General features: G+C 45.9%; 1 protein-coding gene across 2 annotated transcripts in view; it reads right to left on the bottom strand.

Annotated features, from left to right (window-relative positions):
• CCDC13 (coiled-coil domain containing 13) overlaps positions 1-6709 on the bottom strand; it is a 1886344-nt gene extending 1879635 nt beyond the window's left edge. Inside the window, exon 1 of one of the 2 annotated variants that reach the window (XM_069647762.1) lies at positions 6430-6709. The gene's annotated coding sequence lies outside the window, so the exon portion shown is untranslated. Of the gene's footprint in view, positions 1-6390 lie in introns of both variants that reach the window. The other variant, XM_069647761.1, reaches the window with a different exon arrangement.
• Positions 6710-24509: the final 17800 nt, after the last annotated feature.

Raw genomic sequence — 24509 nt, 5'->3', positions numbered from 1 at the left:
TGGACAGGTAGGGAGATCCTTGTTAGTTTAGGGAAAGCGAGGTGTTTTTCTGACCCTTATTGTTTAATAAAATGTCTACTTGTGAGAAAACTATCCACTTGTCTGTCTCGCATTTCTGACCCCTCACATGAGTTTTATGATAAAGTAGCTTATGCGTTTGGCTTCCTGAATTAGCAATTGGAGGTTTTCAATGCACTATGTTATCAATGTGCGAAGATACAAAGGGGGTAATTTATTCAACATTAAATGGAGGTGTAAAAAGCAAGGCGTAATGCTTTTATGTCTCCATTTAAAGATTTGCCGCTTTTGCAGCCCTTCCAAAGAGTAGAGGAGCATCTATTTTGGCGGTGGGGATCCGTCAAGTTAACATTTTCATCATTTGCATGGCAAAGTGCAGGGCAAAAGGTGGCGTACAAGCGTGTATGCGCCTTTCGCCCTGCACTTTTGCATTCTGCCATACAAATGAAGTTAATGCATCCTGCCATGTATGCATGGCAGACAGCGTTTACAATGGATCCCTATGGAGTCTGTCTGCTTTGCAGGTGCAAATGGCCGGCGGACTCCATAGGGATCCCCAGCATTTGCACACTGGCGCAAATACTGGAGTATTTGTATGGCAGAGAAGAAGGGGGACCTCGAAAAAGTCCCCCCTGCTGTCTGCCATACAAATGGAGGAAAATGTGACGTGACGTAAATAAAAAGGCGTAAGAGGATTTTACGCCTTTCATTCACATCAGGCCCGGCTCAAAATAGTTTCCGCCCTTCATGCCTACTCTACTCCCACTTCAAACGCCCGAACCCGCACCTGCCTACACACTGCATACAACTGCCGCTGCTTTGAACTTTTATCCCTCCGATCCTGCCACATATCCTTAATTTTGCCACACACCATCTCCTGTACCTCAGCCACACTCAATGGGACTTCTACATCCACCTCCCCCCTCAAAGTGGCCCCATACGCAGCCAAATCTACCAACTCATTACCCAAGACCCCACAATGACTGGGAACCCAAGCCAAATCCACCACGGTACACCCTGCAACCCACTCCTCTAATCTCTGTCTAATGTGCACAACTATATCCCTACTATCACAATTCCCCTCCTTGATAGCCAACAACGCCCTCATCGAATCCACAAACACCACTACCTTAACCAACTGTTTCCCCATAATCTGAAGCACTGCCATATTAACAGACATCAACTCTGCCGCGCAGACGGATATATCATCCGACAACCTAGCCACGCAAAACTCCTCATCCGCCTGAAAATAGCAGGCCATATCCACCCAGTTCCTCTCCGGATCCCTGGAACCATCCGTATATACCCGAGTGCCAACTTTCCCCTCCACATACTGCACCGCCAATCTCTTAATCATCCCCCAATCACCAATCACCACCCTTCTTGATCACCACCTTGGCCAAATCCAAACAGATAATTGGATCATGCTGCATCCAAACCGGCCCTATAACCCTATCCACATCTTCCACCATACACAACTCCTCCACCCACAATCGATTCACCAGCCTATCCGCATGGAACCCAAAGTCCCTGCTTTCCTCTTCCAACTCCCACTCTTATAGGCATGCATCCAATTAACCGCCAGACACTTCTTCACAGGATGCCACACACTGAGGGACTTACAACGCAACCAATACCTAGCACTCAGCGCCTCCCTTCTCAAATCCAATGGCAACATCCCTGCCAAAACTTGCCCAGCCTCTGTGGGGGATGACCGAACCGTCCCAGTCACAATTCTCATTGCCCTTGCCTGGACACCATCCAACACATTAAGCTGAGTCCTACTATAACTGCACTGCAGCTGAACTCTAGCACACTCCTGACCAACCCCACATACAACATCCTCATACTCCTCTGCCCTCCACCCCACTCCTGACTTGACACCACCTTCAACAAATTAATACGCCTTTTACACTTCGCCACCGTCTTCTCCACTTGCCACTTCCAAAATGGGTGTTCATCCAAGAGCACACCAAGATACTGGAATTCTGACACCCGAACCAACACATCCCCGCCGTACTTGAGATCCAAACTGACACCAATACGTCGTCTGTTAAACAACATACACACCGTTTTGGATGAGGACACCTTAAAAACCGAATCCTGACAACACCTTTCCATTACCTCCAAAGCGTTCTGCAACCTTACTTGAATCACTCCACCCACCTTACCCCTAACCCAAATTACTCCATCACCTGCATAAAATCCCACCTGACAACCTCACTCCCAAGCTTTCTCTAAAAGGCCATCCACCACTACAAGAAACAGAATACAGCTGATAACACTACCCTGTGGGGATCCCATTTTCCATCAAAAACTCTCGGGACAACACATCCCCAACTCGCACCCGAAACACCCTATTCATCAGAAAATCCTGAATCCAGGAAAACATCTTCCACTTAACACCTTTCTCTTGAAACACAAATAGCAACCCATCCCTCCACACTATATCGTACACCTTTTCCAGATCAACAAAGATCACCCCTACCATATCCTGACAGCACAATGCCTCCTCCACATCTGTTGCCAATGCCACAACTGCATCCATCACAGATCTAAATTTACAGAACCCATGCTGAAACACACTCGGTCGCTGCTCCGACTCCAAAAAGTGCACCAGACGGCCACACACCATTTTTTCCATCACCTTGTACAAAACAGATGTCCAAGCAATGGGCCGATAGGACCCACACAAACCAGCGGCTTCCCCAATTTCAGAATTGGCAGGATGACAGCCCTCTTCCACCCACTAGGCAATGTACCATGACCCCACACAACATTAAACAGCTGCAACATCTACAGCAAACAAACATCCAAGAAATGCTGCAAATAAATATAACGTACCCCATCCTCACCCGGACTTGAATCCCGTCGTCCCCTGAGCACAGCCCGCAACTCACTCAAAGTGAAGGACCTATCCATAATGGATGTCCAACTGTCCACAACATTCAGCACAGCCTGATTAACAGCCATAAACGCTGCCATTTTCTGCCTGAACACCAGAGAATAATTTTCCGTGCTGTGCACACCCACAAAATACTTTACCAGTGCATCCGCTTTACCACCATCATCCACCATATCACACCCCTCATCAGTAATCACTAAAATCCGAGATCCGCCTGCCTGGACATACGCCAAAACCTCGAGTACTACAAAAATTCCTCCAATACACCCGCTTATGACACCGAATCACCCTCTGCACCAGTGCCCTAGCCTTTTCATACGCGACAATGTCCGCCACCGTTTTAGTACGCATGGCCTTCCACCGCTTCCTCTTCCTATCCCGAACAGTCGCTGTACATTCTGATGACCACCACGGGACCTCAGGTTTCCGGAAGAGCTTACCTCAAGCCGGATCCAGTTCCGCCACAACACTCTGAAAGACGTTCTGCAGAGCCAAATCCATCTCATCCACAGCACCCCCACCCCCTGGGCATCACCCAACCCCAGCACACCCATCAACCTGCCACACCCCTCTCCAGATTTTCACCAATCCAAATTACGGAAGTTACATCCCCTCGGGCAGGACTTGCCGACTTCACCACCCTGACATCTACCTCTACGGATATAGACCCATGATCACTCCCCATCTCCCCATCCGTCCTCAGTTTCCAAATACATTTAGAAACTAAAGAAGTTGAGACCCAGGCCAAATCCAGACAAGACCCCATACCGGTATGAACATCAGTCCTAGTATGCCCCAGCGAGTTCAATAAGACAATCCCACACTCATCAGCCAGCACCTCAAGACTAGCCCCATTAACATTGGTCACAGTACTATTCCACAACGTATTGTGACAATTAAAATCACCACAAAAAGCATATCTGTCACTCTGCCCCAAGGCCTGCTGCAAAGCCCCCACATCAATAGGTCTACATGGATTTTAAAAATGCAAAACCACCAACACATCAACACCCATAAACAACCTCACACCAATCATCTCCAACTCCCCTCCAAACTGAAGGACAGAACATTGAATACCATTCTTCAACAAAAAGCAAACCCCTTCCCCATGACCCGCCACTCTATCCTTCCTAAACAACACATACCTTGGAAAGCGAAAATGAATACCTTCTCTCAACCACGTCTCCTGAACACACACGACGTCTACATCACCCGCCCTCACCAACTCCTTCTTCAACTCCTGCCCATTCGCCAACAAACTCCTCGCATTTCATTGCCACAGCCTCAAACCGCTGAACCCTCATGGGGGACGTCACCACCACTCATCATCCTATGTACATCCTTATCTGTGAGATTTCCAATCCTTAAATACATCTTCGGTGCCTTCATCACTGCCTGTAAACTGTCCAATTTTGATGACACTCAGTCGTAATATTAATAGTTGTGATAATAAAACAACAAATCTGCCATTCTGATAGTGACACCTCCTCCAATCACCCCTGGAACCCCCAAAGACCGAACCTCCTCCACCTGCTTCGCCACTGCAGCAGGACTACCCACCACAACCACCTGCTCTTCCCGCACCTTCTGAACTGCTGCAGCATAAGTGATGTTATGACTCAGCTTAGTGCTCACTACCTTACAGGCTTCCACCTGTGCAACACACCCCCTAAAAGAAACAACATGATCCCCACCACAATTGCAACACTTCGGTGTACATACCGAAACACACTGCTTAATATTATGAGGACCACCACACTTACTACACCTCCTCTACCTCCTACAGGACCGCGTCACAGGACCATACTCCTGACACTTATAGCACCTAAGAGGGGCTGGGACATAAGGCTTCACCCGAAACCACTGAAACCCCAAAAACATGTGCTCCGGCACCTCACTCCCCTAAACGAAATAGCCACAGTCGTATAAATTACACCCCCATCAGGATCTTTCCTACCCAACCGCCACACCTCCAAAACCCCCAACTCCTGCAAGGAACTCACAATATCTCTGTCATGCACACAAAGAGGAACCCCATAAATCACTCCCTTACACACCGCCCTGTTCTGACACAGAAACGGGATGTCTCCCAAGACATCCCAAATCCAACGCCTTGTTCCTCGTCACCTCACCCACACCCTTAACCAACAAACACCCCCCACCGATTACCTGGACAGACTGCACGGCACCAATCCCTTTCCGGACCCACTCTGATACCACAAAAGGGCTAACTCCACTAAGATCTTGATCGAGCTTCGCCGACTTTATGACCACCTGCCAACCCAACTCTGCCTCCATGGATTCAACTGCAGCCTCACACCTACCCACCCACACACTGCTGTCCACAACCAGAACCCCCACTGCCCTCCACCCTCCGGGGATCTACTACGAAGTAGCACCCCACTGTCATCCTCATGCAACCCCCCCTTCATCCTCCCACCATCAACACCAGCTCCCGCCAAACCCTCCGCATGAGACTGGCGACCACCACTCGCACCCAATTTCCCTTTCCCACCATCACCCTTGCCACTTTTCTTCAGACTTCTCTCCCACCCAGCCCTAAGGGACCCCTTGTCAGATACACCACCACCACCAACCCCTGCAGAACCAAGGGTACCCTTACTATAGGGTGACCAGGCGTCTGTGGGGGTGGGGGGGCCCCGGGAGGTTTTTCATTTTAGAAACCCGGTCCTAGAAACACCCTCCGGTAATTACAATTGTAATTATTTTTCACAACACTTTCTGAATTTTGAAGTTGGAGGATTGGCTCGATTGCCTTTCAGGTACAAGTCACAACACTTACTGACTGCCACAGTACGCATTGTAATGCTATGCTATATACTCATATGTGACTTATCATGTAACTAAGTTCCTATGTAACTTTATCCTCCAGCTCTCTGTTGCGCCGTGTTACCCCTGGGTTTTGCGCGCCATACTAAATAAATAAACAAACAGAGACTGGCTTGGAAATGGCTGTACAACAAGCCATGTAATATCAATTAAAGCAAACGCTTGTTTTGAATTAACATGCCAATATTCACAGACAACACTGCACAAATGAGATCATATACATTTTATAGAAAGGAGAAGTGCTGGAAATATGATTGGGTGGTGGTTGTGGTGCTTGTTGGGAGAGGGGTGGTAATTGGTGGGTTGAGGTGGGGTAGTCCCACTTTTACGTTGTTGGTCATCTCGGTTTTTCGTTTTGGAAATCTGGTCACCCTACCTTACTACCCAATGCATCACCCCCCCCTCCCCCAGAGCAGGCCCCTACATCATCTTGAACCCCCACCCCCGTATCACAGCCCGCAGCCGCCTTCTCCAGAGTATGCCCCTGCCCACTCATAACGGCGGGCAGGGACACCTACCACACACGTACTAACAACCTTACAAACACACAGCCCCACCAGCAACAAAACACGCCGCCACACCCGTAGTAACACAACGTGTCCCACATGCGCATGTACCTATTTCCACGAAGTGCTCCCTCCTGCTCCGGTGCCCACCTGTACTCTCTCCTTCAGATCGGCACCGTAGATGGCGAAGTGAACGTTGAAACCCCTCACAGGAAGCTGCCTCGGGATAGTGTTGGAATCGCAAGGTAGGCACCCCCGAGAATAATGCTGCACTATGTTGATGTAGTGCCCGTGCTGTATCTAACTCGGTTCCGTACACTGGACTAGAACCTCGGTGACCATTGGTACCCGCAGCTGGGAGGCGACGCTACGTCTCCACAGCAACCGTCACTCTAGTGACTGGTTCGCATTAGAGGAACGGGCCTATCAACGTGTCATCGACGGCAGGGTCTATTTTCTATTCGAGAAACGGACCTTAGCAGCGCTTTCTCCCTTCTTCATCACAAGAAGTGTGTTAGAAGTGACTTGTCTTAGGTTCCACACTTCATCAATGTACCGTCTTTGCAAGCCATGGATCGAGTGGGGAGGCTGGTGCCGGATCATTGCCTAGATCTCACGAATACCGTAATCCCTCCGTTACCAAGAAAATGTGGTTGAACTAAGTCTCAAAGCTACCCTTCTTGGTTGTTATTTTGTTGGAGATGGGCGATTTGGCCATGACCAGGGGGTATTTCGGGGTTTCTTTATGTGCAAGTTGCAGGGACGTATCCAGCATTGCGACAGTGGGGTTGCGAGCCACGGATAAAGTCCTGGAGCTTTTCCAACCAGATGCAGTGCGCGCTATTCCATAGTCTCATTCGCCATAGCTCTCAACCATTTGTGTTGCAAAGGCGGGTGAAACCACCCGATTTTGTTTTTGGCGGGTGAGACGCCCATTGGAATGAATGGGCGTGCAGGAGGCTTGGGGGTGAGTCAGCCCTTTAAAAGGCGGGTGACACCCGCCAAAAGCGTGTGAGTTGAGAGCTATGCATTCGCGCACTTTAACCTCCCGCCCATGCGCCAATCTACTTTTTTGGTAACATTAGTGGCAGATGGCACTTTAACACATAACAAAAAAATAAAACGGCAGGATCATCACACATGCAGGAAAATCATCTATTCGAATGTGTCCAGGCTTTCTGGAGCAAAATACATGCAAACCTCCTAATTTGCATATGGCTTGAAGTGACTTCACAGAAAAGGACTTTGCATGGAGCATCATTAATCTGATACTTGGAGGCACCATGGATGTGACTTTAGAATAAGTTGCCATAAGTAAGTCAAGTGGCAAATAACTTTGTGGTGCAAAATACCAAAATTGCACTATTATTATGTATGGATCTCTATAGCTATTAGGCTTTAAAAAAAATAAATAGCATGTTATATTAACATAATCTAAGAAGTGAATCAGCGTTACTTACAGAGGTGCAGCTACAACACGGTGTGATTAAATAATGTGCTCAGGATCACACATTATTTAATCACACTTTATTATTGGTTAAATGGTGAAACCGGGATGTGGACAATTTTATCAACTGAGCAGGTTTAGTTGATATAGATATTAAGGTTTTGCTTTGCATTTTAGTTGCTTAAATAATACTTTATACATAGCTCTCAACCATTTGTGTTGCAAAGGCGGGTGAAATCACCCGATTTTGTTTTTGGCGGGTGAGACGCCCATTGGAATGAATGGGCGTGCAGGAGGCTTGGCGGGTGAGTCAGCTCTTTACAAGGCGGGTGACACCCGCGAAAAGCGCGTGAGTTGACAGCTATACTTTATAGCAATGCATTGCCTTTGGTAGTAAACTAACTATACACTATAAACATTGCCATAGAAATATGTTGAACTATAAGAGTATGTCTTAATTTTTATCCTCCCCATTCTGCATGCAATGTCACAATAGCAACATGCAGATTAATGTGAGCCGAACAAATCACCCTTGGGTTTTAAAGCCATAGTCATTATTTCATAAAGCAGTAAACATTATATGCCCGTCTCACCACTCCCTCCCATTCACACTTCTATTAAGTGCCTAATGGCTCACATTGTAATGCTCTGTTAATACAGAGCAACATGAGAGCTCCTCTACTGTCAAGAGCTCCTTGGGACATTGTCCTGTCAGCGGGACACCTCTCTAGGGTAAGGTGTTCTGCTGCCAGGACAATGAGCGTGCTGAGCAGGAATTGCTCGGCATACAGTGTCCTGTCAGCAGGACACCTTTTTTCGTGTTAGGCACCCTCTTTGGGGGGATGTGTTTTGTGCAGTGGACATGGTATTACCCAAATTGACCTTTTACAATTGACCTTTTGCACAATTGACCTTATTATAGTGGTCTTAATTGACCTTCTGCACAATTGACCTTTATATAATGTTAGTTATTTTATATATGTATTGGGTTGGTTTTGGATTATAAATAATATAAGGGGATTAGGTGGGGTTTGCAGGGGGTTTTCCCCTGCATATATGTCCTAATTGACCTTCTAAATTAGGTAAATTCTCCTGAGATCATTTCTCCCGAGGTCAATTGTGAAAAGGTAAATTAGTATACAACTGTGGACATACTTGGCTACCTGTGCAGAGGAACACATTTGGGTACTCATTTCCGGAATAACAGTTTACATTAAGGCAGATGGTTATTTTGTTGTATTGCTTTCTCGTCTAGAGGGTAGGTTGACCAGATTTTCAAGATAAAAAAACTGGGACGGCCACAAATATAAAAGGACTACCAAGGCGGACACTTAAAACGGCCTATTGCACAGTATTTCTACGACTGGACTGCTATCCTCCATATAAAAGGTGGGGATTTCTAATGTGAGTATGTGATTAATAAAGGCGCTTTTGCTGTGATATTACACGCCTTTCTATGTATTTTGGAGATCTTGTTAATGTGATACAGGAATATAAAGTATTCTGGTGCTTGTATGATTTATAAGTGTTTCACAATATCAATATTCAATCATTTTGTGATGGGATTGTCAGTGGTCTCCTTCCCTTTCCTTAAAACCAAGACATGGTTTTTAATTTTAAAAAACTCCTGTGACATGGGTCGAGGGGTCCCATTTCTGTGATAGTCCTGGCAAAATCGGGATGTCTGGTCACCTTAGCAGTGGGCATACTTGAGCATTGCAGCACCCTTCAGTTTAGCACCTTGTTATCATTGCACAAGCGGGATTGCATGACTTTGGGACAGCATTGAAAGCTGAAGAACACAGTCATACTTGAGCATTTGTCCTGCGCAGATGGACACATTTGGGTAGTGAAGAATGGCATGCTACTTTTGCTCCAGTATAAAGGAGCAGTTTGTCCTGTTCAGAGGGTGTATTTAGCCGTTTGCAGTGGAACACATAGGTATTTGTCCTATGTGGAGAGTGCAAACCTAGGTATTTGTCCTGTAAACAGAGCTCTGGAAGTATGGGATTTGTTGTCTTGCACCGTAGGCGATATTTGATCAGGGGATAGGTTTACTTTCCAAAAACAGCAGTGGGTATTAGAGTGGGATGAGATTGCCATGCCCAGAGGCGGTATTTAGAGATTTATTTTGGCCAAAGTAGGCCATAAAAGCAATACAAAACAATTGCAAAAGATACATACAGAATAAAACAAGCATTGGCAATGCCAACAGTTTGGGCTTTTGACTAGGCACGGGAAAGGCACTTGCCAGAATTAACTAACTATTGATGGTAGCAGGTGCAACATGGTGCATATAAATAGCAGTGCCTGGCAAATCCCTAATACTTATACACAAGCCAAAACCTTTGGCTTTGCCATTGCTTGTTACTAACAGCACATCAGTGAATGACACGCATAGTACTTATCGTGTGGCTGATGGCAGACCTGGTTAAGACACTTTTATTATACCAGTAGCACGTTTACAACTCCAATTAAGCCATTAACTCTCAGAAGAGATCTCACAGTGTTGTTGTAGATCGAAGTCTTTTGATTCTACAGAGATTTTGCTTGACCCTCTGTATGACCACTTTGATCTATTTCGCGGACCTTGATAAGACCTTCTTGTACTTGTAGTTTCTCTCAAATGGGCTCCACCAGAGTTCCTCAAGTTAGCACCCACGTGGTGCCGCTTTCCCTCTGCAGCCGGGTTCCCCTTCACACTTTTAACAGTTCCCTCAAAGTTCATCAGCTTTGGTTCAAAACTTGACACTTTGCGATTCTCCCTCATCACAGCCCGGTTCTTATCAGTTCTGTCCTCGACTCACCGGCTTTGTTGACCGCTTGGCTTTTGGCTTCTCTGGAGTCAAGGCCGGTGCTTCCTTCGCTCCTGCTTATCGGCATAGGCTTGCCCTGTGTACCATTGACATTTGCTGCAGGACACTTATGCTATAGTTCGAGGTCTTGGGCTCTCTCCCATGAACGGTTCCGCGGGTCTGGGATGAAAAGGGTAAGGTCATTTCTCTCCTCGCCACCTCTCGATTCCTGCCACCCTTCTTCTTTTGAACTGCCGCAGGGTAGTCGTCTCGTGGTGTTGTCTGCTGTACTCGCCTTGCCCGTACTGCACTCTCCCGCTCCACCTTTTATCCCTGCGGGGAAAAGGAAGGGCTGTCAGGTGTGTGTGATTTGAGTCAATTGCCTGACCCTCGGATTGGGACATGTCAGGTACCCAGGTTTAACATTACAAGTCTGTTGTCTGTCACAATGTGAGGAAGTGTTCAGGGTGGAAAAGGAGGGTGGTAAAGTTCCTGAGTGTCCTACGGGGTAAGATGGAAAAAAGGTATTGTCAGATTGTCTGACATGATATGATGGGGAAGGTTTGCGAAATGGACGAGAATGACCGGGATGTAGAAAAGAACATAGGGGATTGTGGTAATGGTAGTACTCTGTCCTAGTAGATTGGGATTTCAGAAAATGATAATTAGAGGGATGTGAAGGCGAATGATGGGGAGCATTTGGATAATGAACAAGAAAGCAAGGATTCTGAGAAAGATTGTTTGTCAATACAACGGGGTGTGTAATAGATTCAGCAGAGGCAGAGGGGATGGTGGATTCTTGAAAGGGAACTTTATCGGGTGGAAGGGAGCTCGATTTACTACAGCCCATAAAATCCTCAGGGACCTCGTCCCTCTCTCCAGTGTAGTACGGCATCTCGCCTTGGGTATTTCCCAGAGTACAACCCCGGGCTCCCCTATCCACGTGATCCTCCCCCACTGGTCCACCCCCAGGAACTGGATCCAACAGTGATGGCCGTGTCCTGGCCACCTGAATAAGGGATTCCCAAGGTCTTACTGTGAGAATACCCCCAGGTTTCTTACAGGGATTCCAAAATGGCAGCCACATAGAGAGGACATGTTGGAGCGCTCTCCGTCTTTCTATCAAGGGATCCATCTGGAATCCATTGCAGAGGAGCTTCCCAGTGCTTGGATGGCTGTGGCGATGGATGCTTTCCGCCCCCCTTCCGACGATGTGACACTGCTTACAGCAGCGGATCACTGTCAGACGATTTAACAGTGGCTGGATTGCCCAGCATTTGGTTTGATCACACCTGCGTAGGTGGGCTCGTATACCACATTACCGCCAGGAGATAGACACAGGCTCCCAGGTGGGAGTTGGGAGACACGACCTGCGTGCTGTCCCTCGAGGCCTGAGCTGAGGAAAGACTGCAAGATGGGGGCACATGCTGCGCAAGTGCCGCAACAGTGGTGGGTGTAAAGACTGGAGGGGGTTTCTGTCCTCCTGCCCTCTATATGGCAGAGTTGAAGCACAGACCACCACAGCCAAGGTTCCCTATTGTTGGTAGCAATGGACGAGCAACCACTGCTTGAACTCTCAGGAGGTGATGCGGGCTGGTTCTTAAGTACAGTGTAGTCCCCAAGCCCCCACAGAGGAATGTCCACACACTATGTTATGTGATAACACAGTTCTTTATATAAATAAGGTTCAATTTATATACACAATCAATAACACAATTTGTGCTTTGGCAATACGAATATGATAAATATGTACAATGCATATGTGGTACCACAGTTAACGCTTGACTCCTTTAAAATGCACCAGCTGCTGACAGTTTCAATGACATACAAGTCCAATAGCAATGTGAATCAACATCAGACATAGGACGGAAGACAAGAGAGGTTAAACGATGGCAGAATAGTTCTCTTGCTACTAAGACAGTTCTGTGTGAGGATCCCCCCACCTGGGCAACCTGTAATTAAGGTGTATCAACAAGTCCAGTCCATATATGTTTAAAATAGTCTTGTTTACTGCAAAATAAATTTCTACTACCCCAATGTACCTGGTTTAGCAGAGTTTCTTCGACGGTTCGTCGACAGATCCCTTGTGGGTCTACTCCCTTTAAAGCAGGAGCCACAGGGCGTCGAGATTCCTTAAAGAAACGTGAACACTGTCGTCAAGATGGCAGCTTCGACCTTCAAGGTTCTCGTCGATGATCGGTCCTGGATCTCCTGCAAAGATGAGGCGTGTGATGCACCTCGATGATGAGAGTTTGTTTCCACAAAGCAGATCAATGAAGAACGTAGAGCCGGCGTCGGGCATTGGCGTCGACGGTCGGGACTCGACCACGGCTGGCTTTCTGATCTTTGTCAGTGTCTTTGTGGACTTCAGGTGATGGTAAACCCAGCAGCGGATTCTCCTCGGCTCATCGACGGCCTCAATTTTCTCCGGCGGGGCAAAGCGTTCGACGGTGATGGGAAGGGAGCCCCTTGTTTCAATGTCTTAGGCAATGGTGGAGCGTTGCGGCTGCAGTCGTCGAACAGCACAGCGTCAAGCTGTCCCCACTTCTGGGCAACACGACTGAACGGGCTTCCAGTAGTTACGGCGGTCCTCTGAACACTGGTCGACGACGATGGACTTCATTGTCCGGGTGCTTCATTTCAGGATTCCTCGGCGGTCCCCGTCTCCATTCGGCTGTCTTTCGGGACTGGCTTCCAGGGTGCCTTTCTGCACGATGTTCCCTCGTAGCTCGGGAAGAGGTCTTCTAGCCAGGTCCTCTCTTGGATCAGTCCTTGACAGATACGACAGCTTTCAGATTTCAACTACGGCAAGCAGCAGCAAAACCTTCTTCTTCCAGCTGGGCTTCAAGGTGAAGCATCAAGTTTTGATTTCAGCTGCTGAATAATTCTGGTAAGTGAGAGGTCTCCAGATATAATGTTCTGTCCCTCATTTATACTGCTGAGCCAAGTGTGAAAGACCGCAGGGGGTTGTCTGTACTCCTGCTCTCTATACGGCAGAGGAGAGGCACAGAGGACCGCAGCCAAGATCCTCAATTTGGTAAACGTAGACAAGCAATCAAGGCCTAGCTTCTCAGGAGGTGATGCGGGCTGGTTCTTAAGTACAGTGTAGTCCCAAAGCCCACACAAAGGAATGTCTACACACTATGTTAGTTAAAACACAGTCTTTATATAAATAAGGTTCAAGGTTATATACACAATCACGATAATACACTTTGTGCTCTGACAATTCTAAAATGGTAAATATATACAGTTCTAGGTGGTACCACGATTACTCTGATTCTATTAAAATGCATCAACTGTACTCAGTTCAAATAACATACGAATCAACACAGCAAAACGTTATCAGCCATAGACTTAGGAGGAAGACAAGTTGGTTTAGACAATTGCCAGAATACTGAGCCCCTGCCAACCAGACACAGTTCTGTATGAGGATCCCCCTACCTGGGTGACCTGTAAATAAAGATATATCGTACAAGCCCAGTCCATATATTGTCTATTAACGTTTAAGCTTCTTCTATAGTTCTGCCAGGCAATTGTACCTTGTGTTGTAGAGTTCTTCGTCAGGGAATCAACAGACCCTTCTTGAGTAATAGAGACTGAAAGCTGCAGGGAGACAGTACAGGGGCTGAACTCTGCAGGAAATCAAAGACAAGAAATGGGTAAATTGCTGTAGGGTGCAGTACAAAGGCAAGTAGCCAAAATGGTGGTAGCAGGAAGAGGGTGCAGGCCTGAGCCTGCAAAGCAAGGCTTTAAGAATTAAAGCCAGGCAGCAGAGGTGAAGGGAAGAGTCTCATCCAAAGGACAAGGCAGAGAGAGATTCCAAATTGGTCACAGCTCCACAAGGTTCAGAAAGCAATGGAAGAACAAGGCTGCTTGAGGGCGTGACAGCTTATAAGCCGTGCTAGCAGGGTGGAAAGCCAGGGTGAAGCTGCATGACTGGACTGAACGCAAGTGATCACAGGTGTGGTAAATGGAAATCTTTGGCATGGACCCAGTGCTGACAAACAACAGGAGGTTTTGTATGGAAACAAAAGCACAATCATTTCTGTGGCATTTTTAATGTTGCAGTCCATTGAAAGGAGTCGGTTTGCTTCCAGTCACAGTGAAACCAGCGTGCATGTAACTTGGATTTCAAAAGAGTTCCTGGATTGGGCTGCCAGGTGTCTTTCAAGTGCATTATGGGAATTGAAGTCCATTTTTGGGAAATACAAATCTATGGAAGGAAATGTTAAATAATGATCCTGGGTCTTCTCTGGACATGGTAGACAACACCCTGCAAGTCTGCAGGCAGCACTACCTAGAGGCAGAGATGCAGAGCTGGGACCCTATTCACCCCTCCAAGGTACAGTGCTTGAAAGAAAAAATGATTAATTATTTGCCACAATAATACCAGGCAGCACCAAAAACCAGCGCACTCCATGTATTGCTGAATAACTGTGTTTGCAGCGGTATGAACAGACAATCTTCATATGCTCAGAAGCCCTGACTCTTTTCTTGGTAAGCAATTTATGATTGAGTTGGAGTCTTCAGGCCTACAGTCATAGGCTTGTTGTTAGGCAGACCGGAGAGTTCAAAACAACCAGTAATTGGTGTGATTTTACTTCTGTGGTTAAAAACAGCATTTCATCAGAAGCAGGCAACTCAAAGTATGGGAGATAAGGGCAAATGTTCTTTCATTGTAGCAATAAAGTCACTGGTTGCACTCAGTGTCATTAGAAAGGGGAGCTCTAACTTCACTTGCACTCTCAGATGATTCCATGCGATCAGAAGCAGGAGTTAAAAGTGTTTCTTGGTCAATTGACTCTGTCAGTGCACTGACCTCTTCATTACCTGAAAGCATAGACTTCTTAGAGTTAGAGCTTGCTGCAGTTTTGACTGGATTAGCAGCACCATTGGAGCTCAGAAGTTGATTCAAGCATCAGCACAAGTCTTTTAAAGGTGAAATACTGTATTTTGTTGGATTAGAAACTCCTAGAGCATCATGCCAATCACAGTGTTTATCATCAGATCTTCAAATATTGGGTTAGAGTTCGTCTTCCTCAATGGTTGGTGGGGTATGTTTGGTTAAGGAATGGTTTGCATTCTTTTGTGGCTGGTATACGAAGAAACAGAATGTGTAACTGGACTGGTGAGTTTAATTTCAGGTTTGAAGATTGGTATAATAAAGGACTCCCAGGACCCCCCCTTATCAATTTGCATATTTAAGTAACTTTGGGACTCACCCTAAGTTACTAGGGGAATCCAGACGTGGACCCCTTGCTCACTATTCTTAGAGAGGCAGAGCTCCTCCCTACTGATGAGGTCCAACCAGACCGAAACACGTGTCTGGGGATGCTGTTGGTACTCTTGTTCAGAGGAGAATTGCCTAGCATTTCGGTGCTGGACTGCTCCAGGGCAGGACAAAGACTGATATGTTTGGGATATTTCTTCTCTGTGAAAGATAGTGAGCTAAAGACTCTGGGTAAGTCTCTCGTAACCAGGACTAATGTCTGGTAGAGAGATTCCCAGGACCCCCCTTGTCAATTTGCATATTTAAGTAACTTTGGGTCTCACCCTAAGTTACTAGGGGAATCCAGACGTGGACCCCTTGCTCACTATTCTTAGAGAGGCAAAGCTCCTCCCTACTGATGAGGTCCAACTAGACCGAAACACGTGTCTGGGGATGCTGTTGGTATTCTTGTTCAGAGGAGAATTGCCTAGCATTTCGGTGCTGGACTGCCCCAGGGCAGGACAAAGACTGATATGTTTGGGATATTTCTTCTCTGTGAAAGATAGTGAGCTAAAGACTCTGGGTAAGTCTCTCGTAACCAGGACTAATGTCTGGCAGAGAGACTCCCAGGACCCCCCTTGTCAATTTGCATATTTAAGTAACTTTGGGTCTCACCTTAAATTACTAGGGGAATCCAGACGTGGACCCCTTGCTCACTATTCTTAGAGAGGCACAGCTCCTCCCTACTGATGAGGTCCAACTAGACCGAAACACGTGTCTGGGGATGCTGTTGGTACTCTTGTTCAGAGGAGAATTGCCTAGCATTTCGGTGCTGGACTGCCCCAGGGCAGGACAAAGACTGATATGTTTGGGATATTTCTTCTCTGTGAAAGATAGTGAGCTAAATACTCTGGGTAAGTCTCTCGTAACCAGGACTAATGTCTGGCAGAGAGACTCCCAGGACCCCCCTTGTCAATTTGCATATTTAAGTAACTTTGGGTCTCACCCTAAGTTACTAGGGGAATCCAGGTGGACCCCTTGCTCACTATTCTTAGAGAGGCACAGCTCCTCCCTACTAATGAGGTCCGACCAGACTGAAACACGTGTCTGGGGATGCTGTTAGTACTCTTGTTCAGAGGAGAATTGCCTAGCATTTCAGTGCTGGACTGCCCGAGGCAGGACAAAGACTGATATGTTTGGGATATTTCTTCTCTGTGAAAAATAGTGAGCTAAAGACTCTGGGTAAGTCTCTCGTAACCAGGACTAATGTCTGGCAGAGACACTCCCAGGACCCCCCTTGTCAATTTGCATATTTAAGTAAGTTTAGGTCCCACCCTAAGTTACTAGGGGAATTCAGACGTGGACCCCTTGCTCACTATTCTTAGAGAGGCACAGCTCCTCCCTACTGATGAGGTCCAACCAGACCGAAACACGTGTCTGGGGATGCTGTTGGTACTCTTGTTCAGAGGAGAATTGCCTAGCATTTCGGTGCTGGACTGCCCCAGGGCAGGACAAAGAGTGATATGTTTGGGATATTTCTTCTCTGTGAAAGATAGTGAGCTAAAGACTCTGGGTAAGTCTCTCGTAACCAGGACTAATATCTGGCAGAGAGACTCCCAGGACCCTCCTTGTCAATTTGCATATTTAAGTAACTTTGGGTCTCACCCTAAAGGAATCCAGACGTGGACCGCTTGCTCACTATTCTTAGAGAGGCACAGCTCCTCCCTACTGATGAGGTCCAACCAGACCGAAACACATGGCTGGGGATGCTGTTGGTACTCTTGTTCAGAGGCGAATTGCCTAGCATTTCGGTGCTGGACTGCCCCTGGCAGGACAAAGACTGATATGTTTGGGATATTTCTTCTCTGTGAAAGATAGTGAGCTAAAGACTCTGGGTAAATCTCTCGTAACCAGGACTAATGTCTGGCAGAGAGACTCCCAGGACCCCCTTGTCAATTTGCATATTTAAGTAACTTTGGGTCTCACCCTAAGTTACTAGGGGAATCCAGACATGGACCCCTTGCTCACTATTCTTAGAGAGGCACAGCTCCTCCCTACTGATGAGGTCCAACTAGACCGAAACACGTGTCTGGGGATGCTGTTGGTACTCTTGTTCAGAGGAGAATTGCCTAGCATTTCGGTGCTGGACTGCCCCAGGGCAGGACAAAGACTGATATGTTTGGGATATTTCTTCTCTGTGAAAGATAGTGAGCTAAAGGCTCTGGGTAAGTCTCTCGTAACCAGGACTAATGTCTGGCAGAGAGACTCCCAGGACCCCCCTTTGTCAATTTGCATATTTAAGTAACTTTGGGTCTCACCCTAAATTGCTAGGGGAATCCAGACGTGGACCCCTTGCTCACTATTCTTAGAGAGGCACAGCTCCTCCCTACTGATGAGGTCCAACCAGACCGAAACACGTGTCTGGGGATGCTGTTGGTACTCTTGTTCAGAGGAGAATTGCCTAGCATTTTGGTGTTGGACTACCCCAGGGCAGGACAAAGACTGATATGTTTGGGATATTTCTTCTCTGTGAAAGATAGTGAGCTAAAGACTCTGGGTAAGTCTCTCGTAACCAGGACTAATGTCTGGCAGAGAGACTCCCAGGACCCCCCTTGTCAATCCTAATAAAGGACAAGTTCATCATTCACCTCTGAGCTTAAGACCATAGCCACAAGTGAATTCAGAGGTATCCTGACACCAGGAAGTACGGCAGTGTTGGTATCTGACGCCAGGGAGAGACTGGAGTCCTGTACATGGTCGATTGCAGAGATTAGGATATCAGTAACAGAGCAATCCTCTGAAAAGGTGATGGGCATGGGGTCAGGAATAGCCATGAGCTGTTTGGTGCTCTGGAAAAGTAAATCCAGACTCTTGTTTGAGGTGGCAAAGGCAGCATGGAATGACGTTTTGGGGGAAGCATGGCTTTTCTTAAATTGTATTTGGTAAGCATATGCTTTGTTCATGACCTCCTTGGGTTTGCATCAATGTAGCTCTAGACCAGGTCTCATTTCACTAACAGTGATAAACAGAATGTCAGGTTCTGGAAACTGTGAATTTTGGTCAGGTGATAAGTACCCAAGTGAAAGATTTTGCCAATACAAATAAACATATTCATCATAAAGATCATGTGTGTGTCTTTTCACCTGCCAGAGGTGCTTTTATACTCGGTCTATGCTCACATTGTTTCCAAATTCCCATACCCTATGTATTGATTTAGCAGGGATACGAGTTGTTGCAATGTGAGCACTATCTGTTGGTTGGGCATGGACGCTAGCCGCATGGGTTGAGCTGATAAATCCCAGGGTGTGTACTGGTCTCTTGTACTTGGGTTGTACCAATTTGTCTTGTGACAACTGAGTGACCTGTTTGGAAAGCAGGGTACCAGAAACAGGTTTAGGGAATCTGGGCAGCTAGTTAAGCAGATTCTGAGCAAACAACTTTAGCTACTGGAATCCCCATCACATACTACGTTTGTGGGCACGCCGCTACGTGTGAAAAGTCTTTGGCTGCAGCAGTGTTTGGACATTGAGCCTGAAGCATAGCAGCCTGTGATAAAGGAATACATGGTTTGTGCAAGGGCTGAGAGTCGAATGCAGTGTCAGGAAAACATGCTAGAAGACACATGGGTGTTCTTCCTTGTTTGGGCTAAAGAAATCAGCAAAAATGCATTATATTGCTGCAGTTCTTCTGCAGACGAGAATTGCAAATGTCAGTAATTTAACATTAAAGGGTCAGAGAGCCAGTGAGTGTAGTACTGTGCTTTCAAACCATTGTTATCTAGGACAGGTCTATCCTTCAAACTGGGGGTTATGTTTCCGGTCTTCTTAAACCAATAGGAAAGCATGTTCGGTCTTTGTATGCCTTTCCTGCCTAAAGGACACAAATGTATTGGTTCTTGCATTCTGTCAAGGGGTCTGTCGGGATATACAGGACATTCAGGTAGATTTGGGGTGGCTATGCTGATATAAGGGGACAGGCAAGTGCATGCAGCAAGAGGTTAAACAAGAAGGAAGAACAGACAAGGTAAATCAGAACAATTGAACAGGAAGAAAGGGCAGAACTCTAAGGTTAACAAGAAGGGATGGGAACCAAATGCTAGACAAACGATGAGGAATCTCTCTAGGGGTGTACACACAGATTGGATTTGAGACTACCCACAGAAATAAGGGAAGCTTAATGCCTCTATGCAAATAACGTTTATAGGCGCCACATCATGCAAGCCCATGAAAGCGGGCATCAAGAGTGGCTTCTATATCTGGACCCTTGGGCACAAACAAGGAGTGTACTTACACGAGACAAGCCGGTGTGAGTCCAGTCAGAACATACAGGAGATGCCTTCTGTTACATTAAATACACTATAGACTACAAATAAAACGAGACAAAGGGGCAGAGATTGCCTCCTAGGGTATAGGAGCCAATCTCTGTACAAAGGAATACACACTATACAACACTTACCAGACACTAAGAGATCCAAAAAGGAAACAGAAGTTCAGAAGCAGAAACTAGGAAAGAAGAACAATGTAGCACAGAACTGGTGCAAGGTAACGGAGGCAAAGAACTGGCACAAGGAGCTGGAACAAGGTAACTGAGCTGGTACTGGTGGAAGGCAACTGAGCCGGTTACTAGCGCAAGGTAACTGAGCAGGATTCTGGTACATGGTAATTGAATCTGGGTAACAAAAGCAGGCTGCAAAATTGGACTGAAACACATGAACTTACATGGCAAGACTTTGGGAAACAAGACTAGAAAAAAGGGGAAAGGTTGCAAACAGAAGTAAGATACATATACTGACTAATAGGATACAGGTTGAAAGTAAATAGACCTGAAAGCAAGGAAATGGCAGAGAAGGGGACAGAGGACACTGACAGGAAGCAACACAAGTAACAGAGATTGAAAGCTGCAAGGACACAGTATAGGTTCTGGGGCTGGACGCTGCAGGAAATCGGGACAAGAAACCAGTAAATTGCTGCAGGGTGCAGCACAATGGCATGTAGAAAACACACTGGCAGCAGGCAGGGCTTGCGATGCAAGGCTTTAAGAATTGGACCCAGGTACCAGAGGAGCAGGGAAGAGTCGCAGGCAAAGCACAAGGCAGAGGGAAATTCCAAATGGGTCCCATCTGCATAAGGTTCAAAATGCAATGCAAGAACAACAAAGCTTGAGGGCGTGGCAGCTTATAAGCAGTGTTAGCAGGGTGGAAAGGCAGGATGGAGCTGCATGATTGGGCTAAACACAAGCAATCACAGGTGTGGTAAATGGAAATCTCTGGCATGGACTTTGGGAGAGGATCTAGTGCTGATAAACACCAGGAGTTTTTGTATGGAAATAAAAATACAAGAATTGCTGTGGCATTTCGAATGTTGCAGTCCATTGAAAAGAGTCGGTTTGCTTCCAGTCACAGTGAAACGAGTCTGCATGTAACTTAGATTTTAAAAGAGTTTCTAGGTTGGGCTGCCGGGTTTCCCATGTATCCTCCAGGGGCATTATGGGAATTGAAGTCCATGTTTTTGGAAATACAGACTTGGGGAAGGAAATGTTAAATAATGATGCTGGGTCTTCGCTGGAGATGCTAGACAACAGATGGGGTAGATTTGATCGAAAATATTTTACCTAATGGAGAAGTGACCAAATCTATTTTACTGAAAATTGAAATTCATTTTTTACTTTTTTAAATTATTTTTTAAAGAGGGGGAGACCCCCCGCACCTCCCATTACCCCTCCCAGTCCTAACATTTACCCTTATCCCTTACCCCACCTATTATGCACTACACATATACCACATTACCTACCATTTTCGGTCAAATAAATTTGGTCTCTTCTCCTTAAGTAATATTGCATTTGCTTAAATCTACGGTATCAGTAGGCAACACCCTGCAGGTCTGCAGACAGCACCACCAAGAGGCAGATATATGAAATGCGGCATCCCCGTAGGACATTATTTCCGTGCAACGTTGAGGCTGTCAATATTAAGTCTGTGATCTCATCTAAGAAGGCACTACACCAGTGTGGTGGTATAATAGATGAGGTGGAAATTGGCTGAGTCTTTATGCAGGATGGGGAATTTGTGCATAATGGTTTCCATTGTGTTAAGGGGTGGTTGACTTGGAACCAAACATGGCCAGTCACTTTTGTATATGACTGCCACCCCGTTTTCTCTGATTGGACTGCATTTTGAATGCTAAACCCGGATGGTATGATGACATTGAAGGTATGGGTGGAGGTTGGAGTCAGACAGATTTTGGTAGGCGATGAGGTCTGAGATTTCGGATGTGTCTGCGACGGTTCATTGGGTGTCAACATGACGGTATGTGAAAACTCTGGTTTGTAGCCAACCTAAGCTCTACCTTGGCGACATCAATTAAGTAATAAAGATGAATGTTAAAGTTGCGAAGTTGTCAGCATGAGTTTTCCCATAGATTTGTGTGGCTACTACACAAGCTAAATGCATAAAATGATTGGTATATGAGAAAAAAGTTACTCAAATGCGCCAGCTCCTAATAGTTTCCGTTTAGTGAGTCAAATCAAGTTTATTGACATAGTGTTCAATTCTCATGTCTGATTTGCAGAAATCAATTCTCAGTGTTAGCTTCACACTGGTCCCATTTGATTCTCATATCTTATTTTCAGAAATAAATTCTCATATCTTATTTTCAGAAGTCAATTCTCTGAAATCAATTCTCATATCCTATTTTCAGAAATCAATTCTCAACACGTGTTTCCCCATTGCCAGTTGCAATGGTTCCTCAGGAGAAAAAAGTAAATAGTATTGGTCTCTGAAAAGAAAATTAGAAAAGGAAAGAAAAAGAAAGAAATGTGTTTTAAATAAGTATCTCCCTAGTTTGTTGCTATATAGTCAAAAAAAGGGACAGTTGCTTTTATGATACTTAAGTTATTGGAAAATAATGACTCATCCACTTGGTATGACCGGTTGCATATGATTTATTAAGTTTGCTGTCCTTAATCAGGAGCTCATATATTGGTCCCATATAGTAAGTTATGCTTCAATAGTTATTTCCATTTTCAAAAATGCTGGGGGGAAGAGAAATGGAGGCAAAGAAAATAAAATGTATTCTTAAAATACTTTGGCTTTTGGAGAAAATAGAGGTTGAGTTAACTTAACATTCGAATTTAGAAAAGGACTTATGTTCCAGTAAGTAAATGGAAAGAGATCCAGTAGTGACTTACCCAAGTTAAAATATTTAGATCAAACCAGTTTTTGATTTTGTCAATCCACTCAAGTTCTAATTCTGGTAGCGGATTATGGACTAATACTTCATAACATTCTTTCATATTGAGATGTTTCAGTCCTTCCCTAATGTAGTCCGTTCTATTAAAGGAGCTGGCGCATTTGAGTAACTTTTTTCTCATATACCAATCATTTTATGCATGACGGTATGTGAGCTTAGAGAGTGTATGGGCTTTGGAGTGACAAAGAGGTATTTTGAGGAGGTTAGCTGGGTTAGGTAACTGTTGGGGGGCACAAGTGTTTTAATGGGCGGTTCCTGGATAGTGCAGGGATGAATCTGGGTATAAGTAGACACATTGTGATGACTTCATAGGAAGAAGAACAAGGTATCTGTGCCCTGACAAAAATGGGCAATGTCCTTGTCTTTGTATTTCCTTTACTCAAGATGCCTAGTGGAGACTGTTGATAATGCCTGAGGTGGGCATGGCTGAGAAGGCGAGAGCACTGTTGGTAGTAGGCTGCGAGGCTGGAAGAAAGGTTATGTGTCCTGTACCTTGCTCCTGGTGCCGGCAGTGGTAAGTGGCTGTAGGCCCCAGGAACGGCATTGATAAAGCCTCTGGTGAGTGTGGCTGAGCAGGCTGGTTAATCTCATAGCGCTGCTATTTGCATGGTATCAGGTGCTCTGGCAGATCTTAAAGAAATGGAGGCTTAGTGGGGAGGGAGAGGAAAATGTACATGATCATAGAGGCATTTTGTCAGCATGGGAGCCTTGCATGCCCTTTGTGCCAAGATGCATTCACCTGGACTGTGGCAGGTTACATTATTGTAGAGGTATAGTGTTCTGGTGTTTGATGTCTTTTGGGTCGATTATTCAGTTGACTTGCACAAGTGGCTTAGTTAGTAGGAGTGTAGCGTGTTTGAGCGTCTCGGTTGAGAATTTTGGTGCTGGGAGGTGTGAGGTACCAGAAGTAAGGCTTGGACACAAGGGTGGCATGTTTTTTGGGTATAGACTTTTATTGCTCACAAAAGGTTGGAAAAAAGGCCTCTCTGTCCCTAAATCTAAGAGGGGTTTCCCTGCCTCAAAAGAACGAATCAGAACAGTCAGGATGTCCAAAAGTAAAAGTCTGACGCAGTAACGTCCCCAAAAACATATTTCTGTCCCTTACTCTATAAACGAACAATAGTACAGGTATGCTCTCACTTAAAACAAATTGTTTAACTCTCACCTGTTTAACGAGCCATCACCTGAATTTGATTCGTATCAGATCATCTGCTTTCAAGAAACCTGGCTTTCCAACACCCCATGTTGTGACGGCTTCCTGACCTTCCTCAACCCAGCCCCAACAAGATCAAAAGGAAGACCAACATCGCTTAACGCTAATCAAGATCGACCCCGCATGGTCTATATTGCAAGCCACAAATATCAACCCATGGATACAAAATACAGTCATAAAAATAAAAGGAGGCTCAAACTCTGACTCCTCAAATCTCCACCACGAAAGAAAAATCTCAATTATGAACCTGTACTGGAACCCTGCTGCAATCAACGACAAAGCTTTCTTAGATGGTGTCTTCTTAACAATGGACAACCTT

Source organism: Ambystoma mexicanum, chromosome 2q, assembly GCF_040938575.1.
Source record: "Ambystoma mexicanum isolate Mex_15411 chromosome 2q, UKY_AmexF1_1, whole genome shotgun sequence".
Classification (NCBI taxonomy): domain Eukaryota; kingdom Metazoa; phylum Chordata; class Amphibia; order Caudata; family Ambystomatidae; genus Ambystoma; species Ambystoma mexicanum.
This window is presented reverse-complemented; position numbering and strand designations above follow the sequence as displayed.